At 43.0% G+C, this 24,839-nt stretch overlaps 1 protein-coding gene across 2 annotated transcripts in view; it reads right to left on the bottom strand.

Annotated features, from left to right (window-relative positions):
- Positions 1 to 24,839, bottom strand: part of ZIC4 (Zic family member 4) — a 260,534-nt gene that overhangs the window by 22,074 nt on the left and 213,621 nt on the right. The window contains exon 4 of one of the 2 annotated variants that reach the window (XR_004002009.1): positions 17,159 to 17,314. The exons of the other annotated variant lie outside the window; for it this stretch is intronic. The gene's annotated coding sequence lies outside the window, so the exon portion shown is untranslated. The remainder of the gene's footprint in view (positions 1 to 17,158; positions 17,315 to 24,839) is intronic. 2 annotated transcript variants of the gene reach the window in all.

The raw sequence follows: 24,839 nt of genomic DNA, 5'->3' as shown, positions 1-24,839 counted from the left end.
TTTCTTGCAAGTATTTTACTTTTTATGGAAAGTTAATGTGCAGAATTATTTGAAATTCAAGGCTTTAATAGTGATTCTCATATGATTACTAATTAATCATATGTGCATACTTTCCTTTCATTTACGCATTTTAGAGGAAAGATGAAAAATATATGAAATAATAAGTATAAAATATGAAAGTATGGGAAAATGGAAAAATGCACAGAAATAGCATTTTCTAACAACGTGTAAACTCTGTTGATATAAGTTTAACTGAACACATGTATTGGCAAAGGGTTAAAATTGCAAGCAACAGCATTCATCTAAAATGCATTCTGTTAACTTGTGCATTAGGAGAAACAATTTCAGCAGAAATGATGCAATAACACCGACATAGTGGCATTATTACTCATGAAGTAATTCTGTTTTTTATGCTTATGGATCTCTTCCTGTTTAAATGAATCTGTTCAAGGATATCAGCATCAAGTGCAGAGTTTGTACTGCAGTATTGCTCTTTTCATGAAAAGAATCAGAAATACTAACAACAACAAAAAACCCATCAACAACCTCAAAATGTATAATACTCAAAGAAGAGAAGAAATACAAAGGTTTGTACATGCGTTGTATTTAAATGATGAGATTTCTCACTTATGAATCAAATGATAAAATGTACATGTTTAAAATACATGTCAAGTCTCACAGGGAAAAATGCCTGGACTTCTACTCCCTTTAAAAATAGAAAGATACAATGGAATATGATGAAAACAGAAGCCAGAATGTCAGTTTCTATTGAACATGTCCTGACATTCACAGTTTTGTGTTTCCCAGTCACATTTTTTAAAGATGTCTTGCAAAGTGGGAGAAAATAAAATGGTACCCTTTTTTCCCTTATGTTGCACAAAAAAGGCAGGGAATATAGTGGTGGTAGTGTGGTGGCTTTTGTTGTTGTTTTTTAAATCTCTGCTTGTTTTTTACATTCAGAATCTTGCCTAGCCTGTAAGACTATGATATGACTGGTCAACTAGTGAGATGATCACATCACAAGAGACAACAGACTGAAAGCTGAGAGTTTGAAAGGGGAAGACTCAAGCCTTGTCTGCACTGGATAAATGTATTATGCAGGGAACTGGTTTAATCCATTCTAAAAACTGGTTTACAAGAAGGTTTGCAAAACATTTCACATCCACAAAACTTCAACCAATTCACAAATGTTGTAAGAACTGTTTGGAGTAGACTGGGCTTTCAGCATGTTTAAGAACCAATTTAATATAAACTGCTTCAGTATAAACTTGTTTGGTGCTAGCATGAAAGCTAACAAGCTGAAACAGTCCAGTAAATCATCCAGCTGCTAACCCACAATGCACGGACAGATTTTTGATATCTCCCAGCATGCTCTATTTCAGGGAGCTGTGCCAGGCATCGAAGTCACTGCAACTGACATAGCTTTCAAGAGGGCTAGTATGGACATAGCTGTTCTTAAGCTGATTCACCATGCCTAGTGGGAATGCACTAAACTGTGTTTAAACCAATAAAAATCAAACTGAACCGGTTGTAAGTGCTGCACTCAAACTTAATCAGACTGCTTCATTAACTTTTTTTCATCTTTAATAATATCTGTTTAATGTTAATATTTAGTAAACATTGTGCCATAGCATTTCTCTGTGGCAGAATAATAATAATAAAAGGTCAAACACAACCATTCTATGACTATGAGAGTAAAGCATTCCAGTTTTTGTGGTTACTAATAAGATGAAATTGTTTTTATGGATACATAAGGCAGGGTAAGCTTCTGATTTACTCAAGGCATCACTAGCTGCAAATGGTATTTAGAATATTTCTTGCTCCTTTTTTTTTTTTTTTTTTTTAAAGGAGCATTGTAACTACAGTATCCCTGAAAGGAATTCCTCATTTACTGTCAATCTAAAATGCATCATAATAAAGTTTGGTCTTGGAGTCTTTTTCTGAGAATATCCTGAGGTTTTTAGAATACTCCTCACATGGAGTAAAGAAGTGAAGGAAGAGGCGGGAGAGAGAGAGAGAGAGAAAAGAGAGGACACAACATCCCTTTCTTTCTCCAATCTGCAGAAGGGGAACCTAACTAATGCATAACTCTTCACTTTCACAGTAGGAAAGTCCATCACCCACAGAGGTTAAAGAAGTGCCCAGGCAGGGAGGACAACCAACAAGGTTCAGGAAACTTACCAGGGCCTTCCCAATCCCCCGTCCAGCCTTAGGAAGCCTCTAGAACCCCCACCCTCATGGGAATTTAGAAAGGTATGCTTAGCAGCCTTAGCAATTGTTCACTACCACCGTCTACATTAATCTTCCCAGCCCCAAATAAGTAAATTACACCACCTCTGCAGAACCAAAATATGACTCCTCAGCCTCTGACAAGCCTAAATAGGCTTGTTGTTCCCCAACAAGCCTATTAAATCTCATATGGGAATGGGTGTAGCCCCTGATGACCCTCCTAAATCTTCATAAGAAGTAACAAGTCTCTTCAAGCTAATTGTAGGCTTGTCACTCCTGCAAACCTCAGGATGTCCCTAGAGAGGAATGCCTCCAATCCCCCATGGACCTTCTAAAGACTGCAGAGCTTTGAACCTTTTGAAGGATAAAGAAGTGTTTGGTAGGGGGAGGGGGAGAGACTATGAAGAGCAGGAATCTTGGGATGTGTGTGGTGTATGTCCTCTACCCCTCCCCATCTTCCCAAACCTCTCTCCTTTATCTCCCCATTCTCTGATCAGTAAATGTGAGGAGGAGACAATCTCTCCCTTTGGCTACCTCCTTTTGCTTCCCAGCACTAATTCTGTAGCTGCCAGGGAGCTAGAATTAGCTCATCAATTCCACATGACCCAGGCGGGTGTTAATATTTGAAACCTTAATAACTCAAAATAATAATCTAGTCACCTAATCTTTATTTCTCTGCATTCTAGCTAAGCTATACCCATCCAGGAACCACAGCTTAGTTCACTGCTTCTTAGGATTCTTTTTGTTTATTTTTTGCGGGGTACGAGTTGCTACAAAGTGATATGTCTTAGAAAAAATGTTGAACTCTGTTGACAACCTCTCACTTTTCTGGTGACTTCATTATTCATGAAACAACTTTGTCAAAATTAGCTCAACGTTTTTAGAAAGCTTCTACCTCTGCCACAGAACTAACCCACAATGTTCAGGCCAATATCCATTGTGTGTAGATTTGAGGGAGGGTAACATTTGGATTTATAATGGAAACTAAGTGCTTGTCTCCACTACAGACTTCTATCTCAAGATTTTCAGCACATTTATAAAGGTTGATCTGGATACTGTGCAAATGTGTGCTCCAAAATATCACAAATATGTGGAGAGTGTCCAGGCCAGTCTCTGCAAACACATGAACAATCTTGAGTTAATTTGCAATCAATTAATGTGAAGTAAGAAACTGATGTAGATAATTATTTGAGACCAATTTTCAAAGGTATTTAGGCACCTAAAAATAGGTACTAAGTAGGATTTTCAAAAGCACTGGTACAGTTTAGGTGAAAATACCCCTCGGGCCAGGTTCAATAATAATTAGGTGCCTAATTTCCACTGAAATCAAAAGTAGTTAGACACCTAATATCTTTGAAAATCTAGGCATAGGCACTTATCTGCATCCTTAAGTGCCCTTCAGTGTGGCTCTAACTATTGAGTAGCTGCTACTGCTGCAAAATGAACTACAAATCTTTAATTTAAAGAGGAGATTGTCTAGTGGAGAGAGCAGGGAACAGGAATTTAAACTCTTAAATTCTGTTCCTTCTTGGCTGTTAACTAATTATTGTGGCCTAGGTCGCAAAGACATGACTTTGAGGACAATTTCAGTTGAAGTCAGTTGAAACTTTGCATGCTCGGCACCGCTGAAAATCAAGGCTTTAAATGTTCTTCTGCCTCAGTTTACCCTGATATTAACTTGGAATAGTAAACATATATGTCATACAGGGCTGAGGTGCAATTTAACTAATCAGCTAAATAAAATTAAAGTCCTATTATTAGAGAAATCTAATAATAAAATGAATCTGGATCAATGAGTCTGCAATAAAACAACTCTATTTTTGTTTTTACTTACAATTCTCCAATTTCCAGGTGTAGAAAATAAAGATTCCCTTCCAAGCTATGTTTTAACAGCATGTTTCAGCACAGAAAGACTGTTACCACAAAGTTATACATGTCTGAATCCAAACCTTCTCAACAGAAACGTATGCATCCCAAAATAGGCTAGGGCTAACACTGCCACTGTAATTAAATTGTGTTTTCTTCATTTTCCCCCTGCTACTTGAAAAAGAGCATGTTTAGCTTTCTGATTTCAATGAGAATGATGTGAATACTAATCTGTTTTAACCTCCGTGAATTTGAAAGAAAAGGTAGACTTTGATTTTATTGTTTCCTAAAATAAAGCTGTTATGAAAGAACTCCAAATGCTGCTTTTCACATCCTTCTCTGGAGTTTCAAATAAAAATCTTGTTTTCATTATTCCAAAGAATAGCAATTAATTCTGCCAAAGTTTAATTGAGGCATTCATTGCATGTCAAAATATTAATTTATTTCTCAGCAAATCTTTATCAAAAAGTGAGGGGACAGGTAGTAAGAGAAGAAATGGATCTCGCATTCTCACAGAATGTGCTTAAATGTTAACAGTACCTTCTCTACTGCCATCATCCAATAACAAGGTATCAACAATCCCTGGAATCTTAGGAATGTACCTGGTGCATACAGCAATGCTGGAACTGGGTTGTAGAAGGACATGGTTGGAATGTTAATTGCTTTATTTTTTTCCCCAATGAACATGTCCCTAGGGACCTGATCCAAAGCTCCCTGAACCAAATGGGAGACTTTCCATTGACTTCAATGGTCTTTTGAAGAGTGCATATGTGCAATGTGCATAAGAGGACTTGGGTCATATTTTCAAAAAGGTGACATCCATTTTTGAACGTGCAGTTTTACTGATAGAGGGGGTGAGCTTGCAAAGGAGACAGTGTAAAGTCGGGAGGCAGATAGTAGGGAAGGGAAGAGATATGGCATTACATTAGAAAGTGGAATAACTTGACATTGATTGATGAATAAATAAAGCAAAAAAAAATCTATCTTTAAAAAAATAAATCATGAAAAATGTTGGGAAAACCGTTGTAGGTTCACAGATGTAGCTAGAATTTAAAGCTATCTTGACTTGAGTAAATATTTTGTTTTGCTCTTTGTAAATAGCACACACAACATGACTGCTATACATTCTTATTTCCAAATTTAAAAATGGATGACGTGACAGTGAAACAGGGGTTTTGGAAAATTGGGTGGAAGATCAACAGAGAAAAGGTTAAGCACAGATAACTTGTTTACTCAGCTGAACAAATACTTCAGAAAACTTGTTAAAAGCACCAGAGTAAGATCAGAAAGATGCTTTCAATACCTAAAATCAGGAGCCTTAGAAAAGCATTGTGTGAGGATGCTGAAGGAAAAAAGTGACCTTGATCTCTTGTCTTAATGAAAAATCACCACCACTATTCCCAAACTAGAAGTAAAAGGGAACCTGGCTAAAGACAGTAAAGAAAACCTATTGAAGCCCTCTGAGCAAGCCATAGAAAATAAAATTAATATGAGAAGCACAATCTCAAAAACATTCTCAGATTCAAGCATTGGGACTTTGCCCATATGTAAAATGAATGTAATGGTATGTAATTTTCAGAAGCATGCTGACTGAGCCAATTAATATGAGCTAAGCCCTGAGCTCACACTATGGCTACTTTGTGCCTAAAAGGGCAGCTGAGGATTCCCTTGACTCCACTGGCTCTACATCACCCCACCTGGCTCCCACTGAAGGTGACTTGGAGGGACACAACCAGCGCATGCAGTTTTTCTTGTCAGTGTAATCATCCCTAGGAGCACATCACAGGTCAGCACAAGATAGAGCAGTCCCAGGGCTTCACTAGCATTCATCAGGTGATGTGTGTGCTCTGACGATTGGTGATTAAAGGCACTTTTTTCCCCGCCACCATGTCCTCCTCAGCAGAGTTGTGGACACATGAGGATCTAGTCCTCAATATTTTAATGAGTTTTAATTCACTGGATTAAAATTATTGTAGCAGTGCTGTTAGCGAGGGACATGGTTTATCCCTGGCTAGTGCCCTGACTCTTATCATGTATATTTGTATTCATGAAGTTTTATCATGACTATGTAAATTTATGTATGAGGATATGTGGTCTATGTATTTTGCCCTGTTGATGTGAATTGCTTGTTTATGCAGAACTAATGCCATAAACAAATAACATTAACTAAGTTGTTAGAGGAACTAAAAATTACAGCTTCCTGAACATAACCCAGTCACCTTGACTGGGCATAAAGAAAGTAATGTATGAAAGTAGCGTATGCTTTTTATCAACAAGAGTCTCCCAGTGACAGAGGATTGTATCTCCACCCTGGATCCCGCTCTCACAGGGAACAAAGACTACGCTTTCTGGGACTGTGTAGAAGCAGAGCAATTGCTTCTGAAGAAGGCTGTGATCCCAAATCTCTGGACTCCATTGAGTCTTTTCATGAGACCCTCTAAGACAGAAATGCCAAATGGAGTAGTGAGAGTTCAGTGGAGAAAATGATTAGTAAAGCAATGGAAAGAAAGGAAATGAATGGACTCTACTATTTTGTTGTCCTCCATATGTACAAATATATGAACATTTTGGGTTAGAATATTCCCATACATTCTGCTTATACAAAGATTCATGCCAACAAGTCTTGGATGCGGTGACCATACTGTGACACACACAACTCTAGCTAACTGGATATGCAGTGGGTCAGTAGACTGAGATCTCACTTTCTTTTTCCTCTCAATATCATGGCACTGCCCTAATTTCCTGCTTTAAAAAAAATCTATAAAAACTGTGTTTTAAAAGTAAGACTGCTACTGCATTCCTTCTGATGTGACAGATAAGCCTGTGACTTGAGGACAAAATACACAGAACCCTTTACAATTCATTGAGTATGTGATCTGTGAGTGAGATAACCGTCCATCTTGCTCTTTAAGAACCTGGGGCAAGGTCATGACTGTTAGGCATAGCTCAGAGTAAGAGGCAGTATGAGGACGTGCCTCATCCTTGGGGGAGCACCAGAAAGCCTCCTTGAACTCCTCTAGTAAGTGGAGGGACATACTTGATCCTACACCACTTAATGGGTACAAAGTGTCCCTCCCCAGGAGCATCTGTCTTGATTCACACGTCAAGTGTGTCTTTGGGTTAGCACTCGGCCTTCTCTCCATCCTAATGGAGAAAGCAATCTCTCTGCTCTCCTGAGTACTTCTCCCTTTCCTTTATGCACCCTATGCAGGAAGGCAAGGGAGACAGGAGTAAAGGCCAGGCTGAATCTAGCCCATGAAGTGTCATCAGGAACATATGTTTTGGGCACTGCAGAGATAAGAAAACACACTAAAAACGGTTTTCAGAGTAGCAGCCGTGTTAGTCTGTAGCCGCAAAAAGAACAGGAGTACTTGTGAACACTTGTTAGAGTGTGTATGGTAACACCCATTGTTTCATCCAATGAAGTGGGCTGTAGCCCACGAAAGCTTATGCTCAAATAAATGTTTGTCTCTAAGGTGCCTGTAGCAGGGTGGACCCCTGCTCCTGCCCAGAAGGGGTTAAAAACAGCCCCGAAAGGGGGCTGTAGCTGGGCTAAGCAGCCTTTAGGCTGCTTTGATTGGGGAAGTGGCTACAGCTGGGGCCACACCCCAAACGGAGCAACAGAGCCTTATAGGAGGGCCAGGGAAGCCAGAAGAAAACAGTCTCTCTCTGACTGGAGAGGGAGACAGGCCTGGCTGCTTGGGAACTCACCCAGGGGACCTAGAGGAAGGCAGGGCTGGGGAAAGGCCTTAGGAGCGGGGAAGCCCTAAGCCAGCAACTCCCCAGGCTGTAGGGCCCAGTTCTAGGCCTCCTAGGTACTGGGCTTGCAGAGGGGCAGCTGGAGGGTGGGTAAAGGCAGCCAGTCCAAACCCCATTGCCTATGATGAGTGGCTGATACTGCAGTCAGTAGATAGAGGCTAGATGGAGACTGGGCAGTAGCCATATACTGAGGCAAAGTGAGTGGCTTCTGGGTACTCTTCTGGCTCTGTCAATCTGTTTTTTTACTTCAGCAGGTGGGTATTGTAGTTTTAAGAATGCTTGATAGAGATCTTGTAGGTGTTTATCTCTGTCTGAGAGATTGGAGCAAATACGGTTGTATCTTAGAGCTTGGCTGTAGACAATGGATCGTGTGGTGTGTCCTGGATGGAAGTTGGAGGCATGTAGGTAAGTATAGCGGTCAGTGGGTTTCCGGTGTAGGGTGGTGTTTATGTGAGCATCGCTTATTAGCACAGTAGTGTCTAGGAAATGGACCGCTTGTGTGGATTGATATAGGCTGAGGTTGATGGTGGGATGGAAATTGTTAAAATCACCTAGTACAGGACAGGTCCAACAAAGAAAATAACAGAACGCCACTAGCCATCACCTACAGCCCCCAACTAAAACCTCTCCAGCGCATCATCAAAGATCTACAACCTATCCTTAAAGATGATCCCTCACTCTCACAGATCCTGGGAGACCGGCCAGTCCTCGCTTATAGACAGCCTTCCAAACTGAAACAAATACTCACCAGCAGCCCCACACCATACAACATAAACACTAACCCAGGAACCTATCCTTGCAACAAAGCCCGATGCCAGCTCTGTCCACATATCGATTCAAGTGACACCATCATAGGACCTAATCACATCAGCCAAGCCATCAGGGGCTCATTCACCTGCACATCTACCAACGTGATATATGCCATCATGTGCCAGCAATGTCCCTCTGCCATGTACATTGGCCAAACCGGACAGTCTCTTCGCAGAAGAATAAATGGACACAAATCTGACATCAGGAATCATAACATTCAAAAACCAGTGGGAGAACACTTCAACCTCTCTAACCACACAGTGACAGACTTGAAGGTGGCAGTTTTGCAACAAAAAAACTTCAAAAACAGACTCCAAAGAGAGACTGCTGAACTTGAATTAATATGCAAATTAGACACAATTAACTCAGGCCTTAACAGAGACTGGGAATGGCTGGGTCATTACACTAATTGAATCTATTTCCCTATGTTAAGTTCTCCTCACACCTTCTATGGGTCATCTTAATTATCACTTCAAAAGTTTTTTTTCCCCTGCTGACGATAGCTCATTTCAATTGATTAGACTCTTCCTATTGGTATGCATACTTCCATCTTTTCATGTTCTCTGTATGTATAAATATCTCCTGTCTGTGTGTTCCATTCTGTGCATCTGAAGAAGTGAGCTGTAGCTCACAAAAGCTCATGCTGAAATAAATTTGTTAGTCTCTAAGTTGCCACAAGTACTCTTGTTCTTTTTGTTTTTATAAAATCATTTAATATTCTATTGTGAGTTTCAGCCGGCTGCCATTAGAGGGCATGAAAGAGTAGTTGTGTAGACAGAAAATGCACATCCAGACAAATAAACCTGAAGAAAACAGGCTGATCAAAATAACAAGAAAAATATTTTTAAATGAGTCACCACTGTAATGACTTGCTGAGCAAACAGCTGAGTGTCCAACCCTGCAAATCCACAGTCTGGTAGTTCCTGATCATGCTGCCATTGCACAGACGGGGAATTTAGCTACTGATACCAGAAAAAGCAGGATCAGGCCCATAATCCTCCATCCCTGTCCAGCAGAAATGTTTAATTTTTCCTGGAATTTTGTAAATCATACATAAATGAAACATGAAAGCAAAGCTCCATAATCTAAATATTTCACTGTACCCGTAGTACAAGCAAATTGAAGGGATTAAAAATACCCGGTACAAGGTGAGCAACAGACATCTAAAAGGATCAGCAACCAGAAACACATCCAGAAACAGTCACAACAACACATGAAATGTATTTTAAAAACACTGAATAGATTTCTATTAATTCCTTTGATTGTTGTAAAAGTTCTATCGAAATAGAAGAGCTCCTGACTCAGAGTCTGGTCCCTCATTACAGGATGTACCAGAGAAGAATCATTAGCTGCAGACACTGTCAGTTAAACAGAATTCTGGCTTTAGCAGAGACCTGGAGAATAAGAGATACCCTAGCACAGCACAACCCTAGCGCCTCTTTACCTCCCAAAGCAGATTGGATCTATGAAGACTAATTTTCTACCTACCCAACCAACGTAGCTCCTTAGCTTTAAAACAGAAGCTGTAAAACAGAAAGCAGAAAATGTAAGCACTTTTTTAAAGAGCATAATTTAAATTCACTTCACTCATCACATAGTCTACATAGTATTATGGCCATCACGCTTGCCTTGTCCAGCATCTGAGGTGCGGTAACTCTAATTGTGCTATAAGGTTCTCTAAACGCTTGCATTCTCCCTAGTCCAGGGGTTCTCACAACAAATTTTTTGGTGGCCTCAGAGTGCAGCCACCAACTCTTGCTGGTGGCCACTCTGACAATTTTTCCTGAAATACTTAATTAACTTTAGGAAAAAGAAATAAATATGCACCTATACATGTCCAAATCATTGTAATTTATCTATGCAGGGTTGTTGGGTTTTTTTGCAGACTCAATAATAAAAATAACGTACAGTTGTCTCTATTCTTTACTGGACCAAAACAGAATAGAAACATAAATAAGGTGCTTTGAACATTCTTGTCTTTTTTCTTGTTGTTCCTTTTGCTTTTTTTAATTGTTTTGTTTTCCTAGACTTGCTAGCTATAAGTTAGTCTGCTGTGAAAAGTGATATTTGTATGTTTGTTAATATCACTTTTCACAGCTGACTTACTCAGCCTCAGCAAGCCCGGGGACAAATTAAGCCCTGGATGGGAAGGTGGGTACAGAGGCAAATGGTGCCAGGGATGATGGGGCACTGGGGGAGGCAGTAGGGTCCAGAGGTGATGGAGGGGATAAGCTCGGGGCCAGACCCCGCCACTGCAGTGCCAGGGAACAGAGCCCAAAGCTCCACACCCGGGGACAGGGCCTGGGGACAGAGCCCAAAACCCTGTGGCTGAAGCCCAACCCCACCATCCCCAGGAAGGTGGAGAACTCACTGACTGCCTGCTCCTCCAGCTTGTGTGTCTCCAGAGGAGGGAGGGAACCATCCACAGCTAATGACCCCTGGGGAGCGGCCGCTGCCCCCCCCACTTCCTCAAATCACTGCCCAGGAGGCTGTGGCTGCAAGAAAAGCCCTGGTGACCGCAGGCAGCCATGATGGCCACATTTGAGAAACGTTGCTCTAGTCCAGTGGTCTCCAACGCGGTGCCCACGGGCACCATGGCGCCCACGAGGGCATCTTAATGCGCCCGCATCCTGGCCCCTGGGAGAGCACCTGCCGAAATGCTGCCGAATTTCAGCAGCATTTCGGTGGGGACGCCTCTCGATGACGGCGCTTGCTGTCGACAAGTGACGTCATCGGGAGGCATCGCTCCTGAATTTCAGTGGTGACACCTCTCGATGACGTCACTTGTCGACAGCAAGTGGCGTCATTGAGAGGCATCGCTGCCGAAATGCCACTAAAATTCAGCGGCATTTCGGCAGGTGCTCCACCATCGCAGTGGTCCTTCGTCTGGCGCCCACCAGACAAAGAGATTGGGGACCACTGCTCTAATCTCTAGTTCTGCAGCTGACCCAAAAATTCTTTGCATTCATTGGATAGTATAAAGTCTGGAACTGTAATGCAACAGATGGAGAATACAAGCATTCTTCTTGAAAAACATGCTCTTCTTCTTTAGTGCCCTTTAACTTGTCAACAAACACTGGTATAAATCTTAAAAAATAAGAAACTAACCTCAGAAAGGAGTTAACATCTCCACATGATGTGGTCTCAGAATTTAGTGAACACTTTTGAGCTTATCAGGATCAGGAACAATATTACCACTTATTATTATTTATTATGTGTACTGTGGTAATGCTCAGAAGCCCTCGACATAGACAAGGACCCCACTGGGCTAGGTGCTATGCACACAGAGAACAAAAAGACTGTCCCTTTCACTCAGAGCTGACAACGTTGACTAAATATTTTCCAAAAACTTAAATGTGTTGTGCAAATGAAAACTTATTCTGACCCAGGCACAACTTGGCCTCATAGATTCTATACAGCACTGTAGATACTGGAGGTGAATATAGCATCACTGTCCAGGTAAATCTTCCCATCAGGTGACTTGACACTATCTACTGGTCAGAAATGGAGTAATGAAGTATATTATCACCCCATATCAATAGCTGATTCCTCACCACTATCCCAATCTAAATCTGGCTCAAACATCTGTCAACACACAACAACAAGCCATTGGTAGGGTGACCAGATGTCCCAATTTTATAGGGACAGTCCCGATATTTGGGGCTTTTTCTTATGTAGGTGCCTATTACCTGCGACCCCCTGTCCCGATTTTTCACACTTTCTATCTGGTCACCCTAGCAATTGGTGACCACAAAGGTGTGACACCTTCAATATGAACAGTTGTATCTACCATCCCTTTAACTGACTATTCTCATTCCTGAATCCTTTGGGCATAAAAGGAAGGGCTGAGGGGAATATTGACTATAGAAACAACAGACCCGATGTCCACTAAATTAAGGCAGTCCCTGGTTCATGATGACTACTACAAAGTAAGGTGCATTAACTGTTGTTTCGTAAATTGGCTCTTGCCTTTTTTCTGCTTCAGCTGACCAATGAATGAATGAGTTTCCTGATGGCTATGAGCAGGGGCGGCTCCAGGCACAGGCAGCATTTCTACAGGAGGTCACCAGTCCTGTAGCATCAACGGTGGGTAAGCCAAAGACACGGGCCCGGTAGATCACCCATGAAACTGCTGCCAAAGGCTCTCTGACTGCTGTTTGGGGCAGCAAAATACATAGAGCCACCCCTGGCTATGAAGCATTATTTCTAGCTTCACAAATATATTGTAAATGCCCTCAGCCCTTATCCTGGGCCTTGCTTCAGCCTTTTTGCAGCGTTCCACTAACACCAAAGTAAAATTTTGAAAACAAAGCCATCCCAGGAGCTATAAGAGATGACAATATATTGAAGTCATTGTTGCTCTTGGGTGGAGGGTCGTGCAGCAATGTTTAGGTCAATACAGACTGTTAGCAGCAGAAGATGGTCAGCAGTTGTTCACTGTGATTTTTTTCTCACCTCTCTTTGAGGTGAGTTGGTTTAAAAGAGCTTTAGGCCTCACTGTTATACCAGTTTCACAACACAATGAGGCAAACACCCAAACTGTTCAGTTTCAGGTTGTTGTTCTTGATGAGTATCAGGGGATATTTTGTGGGTTCACATGTATTGCCAGTGGGATGCACCTAGACTCCTTCCAGTTGGTGAAGGCCAGTACCAGATGCCTTGGGGGAAGGTACAAAAAATCCCATAGTAGACACATTCAGATTATCTGCCTCACATGAAGATCATCCTAGCACCTAATAGTTAGATCCTGGATTAAACCCTGAAGCATGAGGCTTTATATTGCTTCTAACACCCCTGCACCCCTTTTTTTTTTAAGCATTAACTATAACAACTCTGGCTATTCTTGTAATTCACCTAAATGTCCACTCCTTCTTTGATTCTTGCTGAATCATTGGCCTCAGTGACATCATGTGGCAGTGAGTTCCACTGTCTAACTACTCATTGTGTGGAAAAAGTATTTCCTTTTCTCAATTTTGTATTTGATGCCTTTCCATTTCATCAAATATCCCCTTGTTCTTGTACAATGAGACAGGGAGAACAAAAGCTCCCAATTTAGTTTCTCTATCCCTTCTCCTGAGCTGAATGTTGTAACTAACCATTGACAGGTTTCTAGCTTTCCTTTTTGGAGGAAATGTATTAATAAAGGAGTGACTGGGCAGCTCTTAAAACATGGATTAATTAAATAGTAATAATTCCTTGGAGGTTCCCTAACTATCTCAACTAAGGGATATGGGACATCATGGCTCCTTTGCTCAAATACCAGAATGACTTGTGAGGGCAACAAATGACTGTGCTGATGCAGAACAGCCACAAAATGACAGCTGAAGATCCCAATAGGATGGAAAGAGTTTTGTTTGAACAGCTTGAACCCAGGTTTGTGACTGTTTGTGAACCCAAGCTGACATTTGCAGACACAGAAGAGTCTTAAACCACACTAAGACTCTGATTTTTCGGTTTCTTGCTAAGCTTAAGAGTAATGTGAGGTACTCTTTCTTTCTTCCCCAGGAGCTGAATGTACAGCCTTCACAATGTGCTACATCTTCACAAGTGCAAGGATGGCAAGCGGCTCATCGACTGCCAGACTGGCTGACTGCAATGGAACTATTTTGATTGTTGTGAATAATCAGATTATAAATATCAGAGTAAATTTGGCCCCATTCAGCGGGAAAAGACTTTGTATGTGTGGTATGGTGATAAGGTACATTCAGTTCTTTCCAGTTTACTGGATTTTGTTTCCTTTTCATGTGATTTTTTCTTTGCATTCATCTTATGTGTGATTGGAAGACTCAATAAACAACAAACAGACCCATTATGTACTTTATGCAGTCAACATTCTCAGACATAAAAGCTTCTGTTTCAGTGCCATAGCAAAAATTATGATGCTTTAAGACTTGGCCAAAGAATCAACACTGCCGTAAAGTCTTGACTCTTAAGGCTTCTGGCTGAATGGATTAAACAGACTTTTGAAAGCCCTCCAATGTTACAAATAAAGAAATATCTCAATTCTACATATGCCTGTTAAACACATGCACCTGTCCTCTCCTTTTTCAGCCAAAGTTTATGTGCAAGTTAAGAAACTAGGGAGTGAGGTTTTGGGTCAGACATGGGAATGTCTCCTTTTTTTATGATCAAGCAGAGATTTCAGGTTTTCCCCAATGGAAAGTGCTGGATAGGGACATTCTTGTATGGGGACAGAATGCTCCTAGATAGGTCAGGAACACTGGACAGTTAACTTAGGACTGGTTGTTCCACTGAATTGGCTCAGGGACTAGAATTTGCCAGTGGACTAATGTGCAGTTATCTGATTTAGTGAAGCTATGTCTGTTACATAAGCAGATGTTTGGATTTTTGCCAACCACACTGTAGCACTGGCAATGCAGATTCTCTGAGAATATGCACTGCTGTGAAGGAGCAGAAGAAAGTGTGGGTTACTTGACAAGGTGAACATTGGCTCTTGCTGGCAAAACAGATTTACATGACTAGTGTGTTCAGCTCTTATTAATCCATAGGATTAGCTTCTCCAGTCAAGAGAAATAAAGGCTGACAATGAATGAGAAGCTCATCCAAGCTTCCTTGCCTGTAACCAAGAATAAAAATTTCCTTCAACGCTGCCTCTGCTGTTGTTTGCTTGATAGTTGGGCATAGGTGTAGTTAAGATTGAAATGGGCACACTCACTGGTTGCTTAAGTATGATATGCGTAGTCATGCAGTTCAGTCCTTGCTGACCTCTTCAGAGCTCTCCTATGGTGGACATGTGAAGGAGGATTTGGGAAGCTGAGGATATGACCAGTTGTTTTTCTCTATCCATACAAAAATGTTGTTTTATAGCTTTTTCTTTTTTTTTAAATTAGTTTGTAAAGGTTCTTTTTAAGTAGAAATATTTAAAGATGGTTATTCTAAAATTCCCCTCTCAGATATTCTGTTGTACCAATATAAATGAGGGGACAATATTATCCACTATATGCTCACAGTGTCATTTCAAGGCTTTAAGAACTAAAGGGTTCAAGGAGAAAAAACCGTAGCTCTTTATGAGAAATGCTTGGTTATACAGTCAGCCCCCCTCCGTCTTGCAAGTCTCACTGTAAAACAGGCCATTGGGTGCTAACACAGATGTCAGCTGGCCCTGAGCTGCTTGTAGAATCAGGGCCTTGGATACATTGGGAGATATTTTTATATGCTGTTTCCATTTATTTATTTCTTCTTGTGAAACATCCTCCAAACAATACAAATGAGAGAGTAGTGGGGGGGAAATTCTGTGAGCTCCATTTGAAATTTTCCCACAGCTCTAAAAAAAAGTTGTCATATTGCAGTATTACAATATCCCAACTATGAAATGCCACATCTGATTACTCTCTACATCTGAAATATGACTTCTTTCAGTAGCTGAAAAGTGGGATTTTTGAAATAGCCAATAAATAAATAAATATAAAGTGGGTTTTTTTCTATTTAACAGAGATTAGAAAACAAAGGAAAGCAGCAAAGAAAAATAAATAGCTATCATTAACAGACAGCTCGAGAAGAAAAAAAGGAAGCTTAGAGGCTCACAAAAGGTCAAGCCATGCAGCTAAATAGAAGGCTCAATTTGTCAAAGAAAGTGTTTGTATTAAAAAGAAGAAAGAAAGTTGAGATATAGAACCAAATCCTGTGAGGTGCTGAGCATTTGCTACCAGAAGCAGTGTATCCTTAACTATCATTGAACTCAGTGGGAGAGTAAGGTGCTCATTACTTGGGTTTTCTCAATCTGGCCGCATCATGCCCATGAGAGGTGAGAAAGAAATAGAACCTAAGCAGTAAAATATTTTTATAACAAAAAAAAATATGTATGAAATGTTAAAAAAGAGACAATGAAATTTTAAATTAAATGGAAAAAACTTTACAAATAACATATAAAAACACAAGCACATTGTTTTGTTGTCTCATAACTGATTGTTGCAGACTTTGCAATGATGTTAGTTAACGCTCAGATATTTCCCGCACTTGGGGGTGGGGGGCGGCAGTCGTGCATTCCTAGTACACTTCAAACTCAAACTGGAGTCACTGGGAGATTCAGGGGCCTTCCATTCAGACCTGAATTGCCTGTTGATTTCAGTGGGAATTAGGGTGCAAAAGGAATGCAGGATATTTATTTTTCTGGGAGTTGGAGTTAATAATGAAACTGTGTTGTGAATGACACTGACTGAGCTTGAAAATAGTTGCTGAAAAGAACCGATCTCCGGAAAGTTCTTTGGCATTTAGTCTGCGTCAGCTCAGAGTTGGAACAGGAAATTCCATTTATTTTACTACTTCCTGGGATTTACTCCTCATCTGTACTGGTGGGTAAGTGAGATCAGAATCAGACTCTATAATTGTTATTAAGAATTTCATGTGACTTCCCCCTCAATAAAAAAGCCTTCTATTATAAATTGACTGATCTAAAGACTCACTCTTAGGAAAAAAAATCAAGAGATAGGAGGATAAAAGCAATAATTTCTTCTGTAAGTAACACTTTACCTACCTCACAGGATCACCAATATCTGCTACTTGACTTTCCAGGAAGTCTTGATTGGCATTTTCCATATGTCTGATGGGTATTTTAGACCTCAGACAGAACAAGATAGAGCCACAAACTGAAATTATTCATCAGTCTGAGAGAGAAAAGATGCGTATGCACCTAAAGAGAGATGAAGAGTGACAAAACAAGGATTAAGATCAAGGATGTCATACTCAAAAACTGGGATGAAGAGGAACCAGCAACAAGAATCCACTTATATTAATCAAAAAGGACAGAAAAATAAATTGTGATACACATACACAAGTGTGAGATACACAACATTGGATGTTCTATCAACCTTTAAGATAAGATCATGTAAATGTTGCTCTAGAATCAAGTCAAAGGATTTATTTACAGTTGTGTTCAGAGCTTATGCATTAGCTGTGAATATTGGTGTGACACAGAAACAAACTCAAAACCTACCTGTCTTGTGGATCTCAATAGACCGGGGGTTCTCAAATTTCATTGCATTGCAACCCACTTCTACAACAAAAAATACTACAAGACCCCAAGGGGGGACCGAAGCCTGAGCCCACTCATGCCCCACTGCCCCTGGGCAGTTCCACAGCCCCAGGTGGAGAGGCCCAAAGCCCCACGGCTTCAGCCCCAGATGGGGGGGGGCCTATCACCTGAACCCTGTCACTCAGGCCTGAAGCTCTTAGGCTTCAGCCTTGGCCCCAGTGATGGGCTCAAGATTTGGTCACAGGTGGTGGGGATGGGGCTTCGGCTTTGGACCCCAGCGGTCCCATTAAAATGGAGTTGCGACCAATGTTGGGGTCCCAACCCACAGTTTGAGAACCACTGGAATAAATCTTTTGCAGCTCTCTAGCCCTTTGAATTATAGGTCAAATAAAATATCACATTTATCCAATCTCTGACACCATATCGTGCTTGAGATTACTTTAATGAATTTTCAGCAATAATATAATAATAACTCTATTAAATTTAAGAAAATTTAAAATTCATTTCCTTTTGATGGGATTAGGAAAGCACTAACATTTAATGAGAGAAAATTAACGTTAATTTTTCTGAGAGGAGACCAACCTGTATAAATCTTATTAAAGCCATTTTAAAAAACTGAGTTTGTTCGTTAAAAGGCAGTCCTTAAGTAACAAATTAGCTAGCCATAAAAAGCGAATGGAACACAGAAAACTGAGAAGTACATTATTTGGAAATAATCCTGTTTGTATATCAGGTGTTTTGTGAGTTTCATTGTTCACATTCTTTAGTTTTCAAGTCTTTTTTGTGAAAAGAGAATATTTGCTAAACATTTCATCTAACTGTGCTGACTACTTTCCAGATAAGCCCCAGTTCTGTGGTGTGATTCATTAGCGCAGACCACTGCATCTCTCAATGCCAAAATAGTTACTTTTAACATAATGTTCTGTCATACGAGGTTTAGTGGTGCCACTGAGGCACAGTCAGCCCTACTTTAGTGAGGCAGATTCCTCTCCAAGCTCCATGGGATACAGGAGAGGTACACTCCTTATATTCCCCTCAATGAATGTAACTAACTTCCCCTGCTGCACCATTCCTGCTCCTCAAAGACTGAGGCCATGTCTACATCTAAAACTTTACAGCGCTGGTTGTTATAGCTGTATTAGTACAGCTGTATAGGGCCAGCGCTGCAGAGTGTCCACACTTACTGCTAGCAGCGCTGCAAGCGCTGTTAGATGTGGCCACACTGCAGCGCTGTTGGGAGTGATGCATTGTGGGCAGCTATCCCACAGGGCACCTCGTCCCAAAGCGGCGCTGGGGCTTGTGGGAAGGGGAAGGAAGTGTGATTGTCCTTCTGCTTCCTGTTCCTGTTCCAACGGCCAGCGTTGCTTTGGTACACATGCGGAGCACTGTGGCAGCATTGTGACTCTAAAGCGGTTTTTCTGCATTTTCTTTCAAGAATGGATCCTCAGGTACTGAATGCCTTAGTAATGACTATTGCCAGCACATCTCTCCGTACTGTTGATCTAATCCTTAGGCTGCTAAATATGCGTGTGACTGACATTGAGGAGAGGGACGATGGTACTGAATCGCATCAATATGCAGACAGTACAATGCTAGTGGCAATAACAGACGTGCTCTGCTCCGTGAACCGGCGCGTTTGGGCTCGGGAAACCAGCACTGAGTGGTGGGATCACATCGTCCTGCAGTCATGGGATGACGAGCAGTGGCTGCAGAACTTTCGTATGAGGAAAGCCACTTTCATGGGACTTGTGATGATCTCGCCCCCAACCTGCGGCGCATGAACACGAGATTTAGAGATGCCCTTTCTGTGGAGAAGCGGGTGGCTATTGCAATCTGGAAGCTGGCAACTCCAGACTGTTTCCGATCGGTGGCGAACCAGTTCGGAGTGGGAAAGTCCACCGTTGGAATGGTGCTGATGCAAGTTTGCAGGGCCATTAATCGAACACTGACAAGAAGAACCGTGACTCTTGGGAACGTGCAGGACATTTTAGATGGCTTTGCAGAAATGGGCTTCCCTAACTGTGGAGGGGCAGTAGATGGGACGCATATTCCTATTATCTCTCCACCCCACCTGGCATCGGAGTATATTAATCGCAAGGGGTACTTCTCTGTGGTTCTGCAAGCGCTTGTGGATCACCGTGGGCATTTCACTGACATTTACTCTGGATGGCCTGGAAAGGTGCACGATGCACGCATATTTAGGAACAGTGCCCTGTTCAGGAGGCTTAGGGCCGGGACCTTTTTCCCAGATCACAAGATAACACTAGGGGAAGTGGAAATGCCCATCGTGATTCTGGGAGACCCCGCTTACCCATTAATGCCATGGCTCATGAAACCATATACGGGGAAGCTTGACAGGAGCAAGGAACTGTTCAACTACAGGTTGAGCCGCTGTAGAATGACTGTGGAGCGTGCTTTTGGCCGTTTGAAAGCCCGCTGGCGCAGTCTGTTCGGGAAGCTAGATTTGATGGAAAGCAGCATTACCGCTGTTATATCCGCGTGCTGCACCCTCCATAATATTTGTGAAGGGAAGGGTGAAAGGTTCAGTGAGGAATGGACCTCCGAGGTTAGACGTTTGGAGAATGAGTTTGCTCAGCCAGAGAGCAGGGCTAATAGGGAGGCCCAGGAAAGGGCTTCAAGGATTAGGGATGCTATAAGGGAGCAATTTGATGCTGAGAGCCAGCAGTAATGTTTGGTGCATGTGTAGTGCTTTGCTTTACCTTGCTGTGTATAAGTAACCATTTCTATCACCAATAAAACATAGGGAAAGAAATACAAACCAAATCCTTTTATTTGTCATACAGTAAAAAACAGGAAAGGGGGTATGGTTGGTTCACAGTACATTCAGAGGTTTTACTATTTCCTCTTTTACTCAATTGTAACCGCCTGATGCAACTCACCATTACTTTGCTGCAGAATGATTGGGGTGGAGTGCACTGGGTAAGAATTAAACATATCTTGGTTACTAGGTGATCTTATAGGTGTTGGGGGCAGCTGAGGATAAAAAGGAACTGGGTGCTGCATAAAGCTATTTTGAGGATACACAGGGGGACAAGGAACAGTGCTTTGGGAAGGCTGTGGGATATCACGGTTTATATTTGTCTGCATGGCTACAAGAGACTCAAAAGACTTGGTTTGGCGAAACAGGAGTCTCATCATCTGCCTGGCTATTCTTTTGGCAGACAATTCCTGTCTCCTGCTTTCAGTCAGCCTCCATTCCTGTAAACTTTTTCTCCACTCCTCAGTCTTCCTACTTTCCCTGTCGTAGTGGTTCAGAACGGTCTTGATCAGCTCCTCTTTTGATTTTCTAGGATTGCGCCTCAAATTCTGCAATCTACGTGAGGCTGGTGACACAGCTGCATTTCTCGAGTTGTCTAGAAAAAATAGAGATAGAGACATGTAAAACACAGGGGCATCATTGTTTATTATCAACTTTTGAAGGACACTGGAAACTGTAGGTAGCATCCCTCTCACATACCTCACATAACACTGTAGAGCTCAAGAAAGCTAAGACATGTCTAGCTGTGTGGTGAGTACTTTTGCTTAAAATTCTCCCCTGTTAGTGGGATGCCTTGGTTCCTGCTTGGAAGGGGGGCCGGGTGAAAAGCACCCCGTAGGACACGGTTCCCGCTTGGAAGGGGGGTGGGGGACGGACAGAGCACACCGCAGAGCAGGTTTCAAGCTTGGAAGGGGGTGTGGGGGACGAGCACACCGCAGAGCAGGTTTCACGTTTGGAAGGGGGGTTGGGGGACGAACACACCGCAGAGCAGGTTTCACGTTTGGAAGGGGGGTTGGGGGACGAACACACCGCAGAGCAGGTTTCACGTTTGGAAGGGGGGGTGGGGGACGAGCACACCGCAGAGCAGGTTTCACGTTTGGAAGGGGGGGTGGGGGACGAGCACACCGCAGAGCAGGTTTCACGTTTGGAAGGGGGGGTGGGGGACGAGCACACCGCAGAGCAGGTGAGGAAGAAGCACCCCGCCTGGATGCCTACGTGCTGGGAAGGGTGTGGGGGGGGTGGATTGGGTCAGAGGAAACAGACCGCCTTGCGCTGGGGAGCCGTGCTTCTAGCTACCTGCCCTCAATTATCCCTAAACTATCCACAGGCTTTCATAATGCCAGACATATCACTGCTGCGTGTTACCAAGGAAGAGCGGGAGGGTCTTCTACAGGAATGTGGATACCGCCCTGGCCCCTATGCAGCTCGCCTGTGTGCGGCCATGGTCCCCCCACCCCTCGCTGCACAGTGGATCGGACGAGTTAGCCTGAACGGGACAGGGACCACGGTGGCTCTACCTATAAACTTGTTAAAGCACATTGCCCAAGATCTAGCTGCAACTTTTCAAGAGATTACTCAGGCAGATTACACAGATGTCATAGATCAAATCAATGGGCTATTCCACGTTTAGGCATGCTGGCAGTCAGCCATAACGAGAATCCTGCTATCACAAAGCATTGCAGTCTACTTACCACGAGCACGACCCTCAGCTTCCTCATCAACGTCCGCTTCCAGCTGCTGGGACTGGCTAGTCTCCTCAGGGCTAGAGAAGAGCTCCTGACTGCCTGTGTCCTGAGACTCCGGGGTGTCCCCCTCAACGCCAGTAGTATCACTGTATTCATCCTCTACACCGTCCCCCACTTCTCCCTGCTCTGAACTCTCCATCGTGCTTCTAGGATTCACGGTGGGGTCACACCCAAGAATGGCATCCAGCTCCTTGTAAAACCTGCAGGTTGTGGGGGCTGCTCCTGAGCGTCGGTTTCCCTCACGGGCTTTGCAGTATGCACTCCTCAACTCCTTAATTTTTACTCTGCATTGCAAGGCGTCCCGTTCGTAGCCCCTTCTCATCATGGACTGCGATATCTGACCATAGGTATCGTAGTTTCTCCTTCTGGAGCGCAGCTGTGCTTGAACAGCCTCATCTCCCCACACACTAATTAGATCCTGCAGCTCTGCATTGGTCCATGCTGGGGCTCGTTTGCTGCGTGGAGGCATGGTCGCTGAATGATTGATTGATTAATTGCACTCCACGCCTGACTGAGCAAACAGGAAGGTGATTTTTTAAATTTCCCGGGGTATTTAAAGGAGGGGTCAGGTGAGCACAGGGCAGAGGAGTTTTCTTGATTACCAGAGAGGTATCCTCAGGTATGCTGGGATACCTGCTTATTCCACGGAGGTCAAGAAAAGCGCTGGTGAGTGTCTACATTGCATTACCAGCGCTGGATCACCAGCGCTGGATCCTCTACACCCGAGACAAAACGGGAGTACGGCCAGCGCTGCAAACAGGGAGTTGCAGCGCTGGTGATCACCTGCAGATGTGTACACCCTCAAAGTTGCAGCGCTGTAACTCCCTCACCAGCGCTGCAACTTTCAGATGTAGACAAGCCCTGAGTCATAGTTCCATCCTTTCTCCACCCCTATTGCGGAGCAACTCCAAAAGGATTGGATAGGGAGGAAGTACTCAAGCCCAGGAACTGCAAATGTGTCTGGCTTTCTACAGATGAGACAGAGGAGGCGGGGATGGGTCTTTGTGCCCTCCTTCTGGCTGCACAAACCAAGAACAAGCCAGGCACTATCTGGCCCACAATGAATAAATAACAGAAGCAGGTGCTCAAGTACCTCAAGGAAACAGTCTGCTTTTGTATCCTATGCCTACTTGGTGTGGCACTCAGTCCCCCTCTAGTGGTGGCTGATTGATGAGTGTGCTACAACCTTGGCTGAGAGACTGTATCTACTGCCTGATCTAAAAGAGGCTCATGCATTAAGCTCTCAGGTTTGATCCCAGCCACTAATGACCAGGGTCTGCATTTCACTTTACCTTAGAATCTTGTATAATAATGAATTTGAGAAGGTGAATGCTGGAAATTGTGTACATTTATATTGTTGTGTCCATTGGCTTCAGTGGAGCTTTGTCAGTTTACAACAGTTTAGGATCTGGCCCAAAGATAATTAATAATGATAGGCTTAGTTTATGTAATGGTTTATACAGAGAGGGTTTAACGTAGGAGTGGTAGTGGTGTTAGGGGAGGGGATTTGTAAGTTATCAAGCCATAACCCCACTTTCAACTGCTGGTCGACATAAAAGAGTATTCTTTAAAAGAACACTGTTGCAGTATTCCATATGTTTTTTGGGGAAAGGGAAACACAATGGGGAAGGAGACAGCATTACTTTTCCCAAAGTGAACTCTGGGTTAATGACGTGTGGACTAAATATAATGAGACAATTTCTTGTGCATATTATATTCAATTGTTCATGTATTATCCAGTGACTTACATATTGAATTGAATCAGCCTTCTCTTGCCAACCTTTGATTTTTATACCAACACACTGATTTCAGTTTTCAAAGTCCATCCTGGCCTGTCTACTGGGCTATAACTTGACTGCCAATACTAAGTTGTGCTATTTATTTTTTATGGAGCTGGGACAGCATTCCAGTACTTCTGACAATTCCAGGCCTGGCAGCTCCTTTCCCTGCCTGGCTGCAGAGCATCCTCTGAGGTGGCAGGTGCTGGTGCGGGACCCAAGTAAGGGGTGCTTAGCAGCAGGTCAGTGCAAAGGGAGCCAGAGATGAAGAAGCTAGGCCTGGGCAGAGGGAACTTAGCGGCAGGTCAGCACAGAGGGAGTCGGACATGCTGCAGCTGGGACCAGACAGGGCAGCATGGGGGCTGGAGCCACCAGGAGCCCAGGGCAGAGGTGGAGCCAGAGCTGGGTGATGCCAGGAACCAGATAATGGGGCTGCCCAAACAGCAGACCGCCCACCCTTTCGTGGAGCAGGATCCAGGCACAGGCAGGAGGGAGGCAGGGACAGGACAGGCTCTGCAGGGAATCACTCTCTGCTCCCTTGGGCCATCCCCAGCTTCCCCACTGCCTCTATATTCCTCCCAGCTCACTCTGCTCCCTCCCCGGGCCTCCCATTGTCCTACAATTTTGGCATTTCTTCTTTTAGGACTCCAACACTGCCTCAAACTGATAACCAAAAATACTGAACTGATGGATCCAAAATCTTTTAAAATCAAGCAGGAGTCTCCTCTCCATTACACCCGTGTGTAATTGCATTCAAGTCAACAGGGTCACACGGATATAAATCCAATGTAGCAAAGTAGAGGATCTAGGCCCTAATTTTAATTCCATATTTTCTTTGATCTATTCCTCATTTATATAAGCAATTCTGCTCTTGCCACTAG

Source organism: Gopherus evgoodei, chromosome 9, assembly GCF_007399415.2.
Source record: "Gopherus evgoodei ecotype Sinaloan lineage chromosome 9, rGopEvg1_v1.p, whole genome shotgun sequence".
NCBI classification, from domain to species: domain Eukaryota; kingdom Metazoa; phylum Chordata; order Testudines; family Testudinidae; genus Gopherus; species Gopherus evgoodei.
This window is presented reverse-complemented; position numbering and strand designations above follow the sequence as displayed.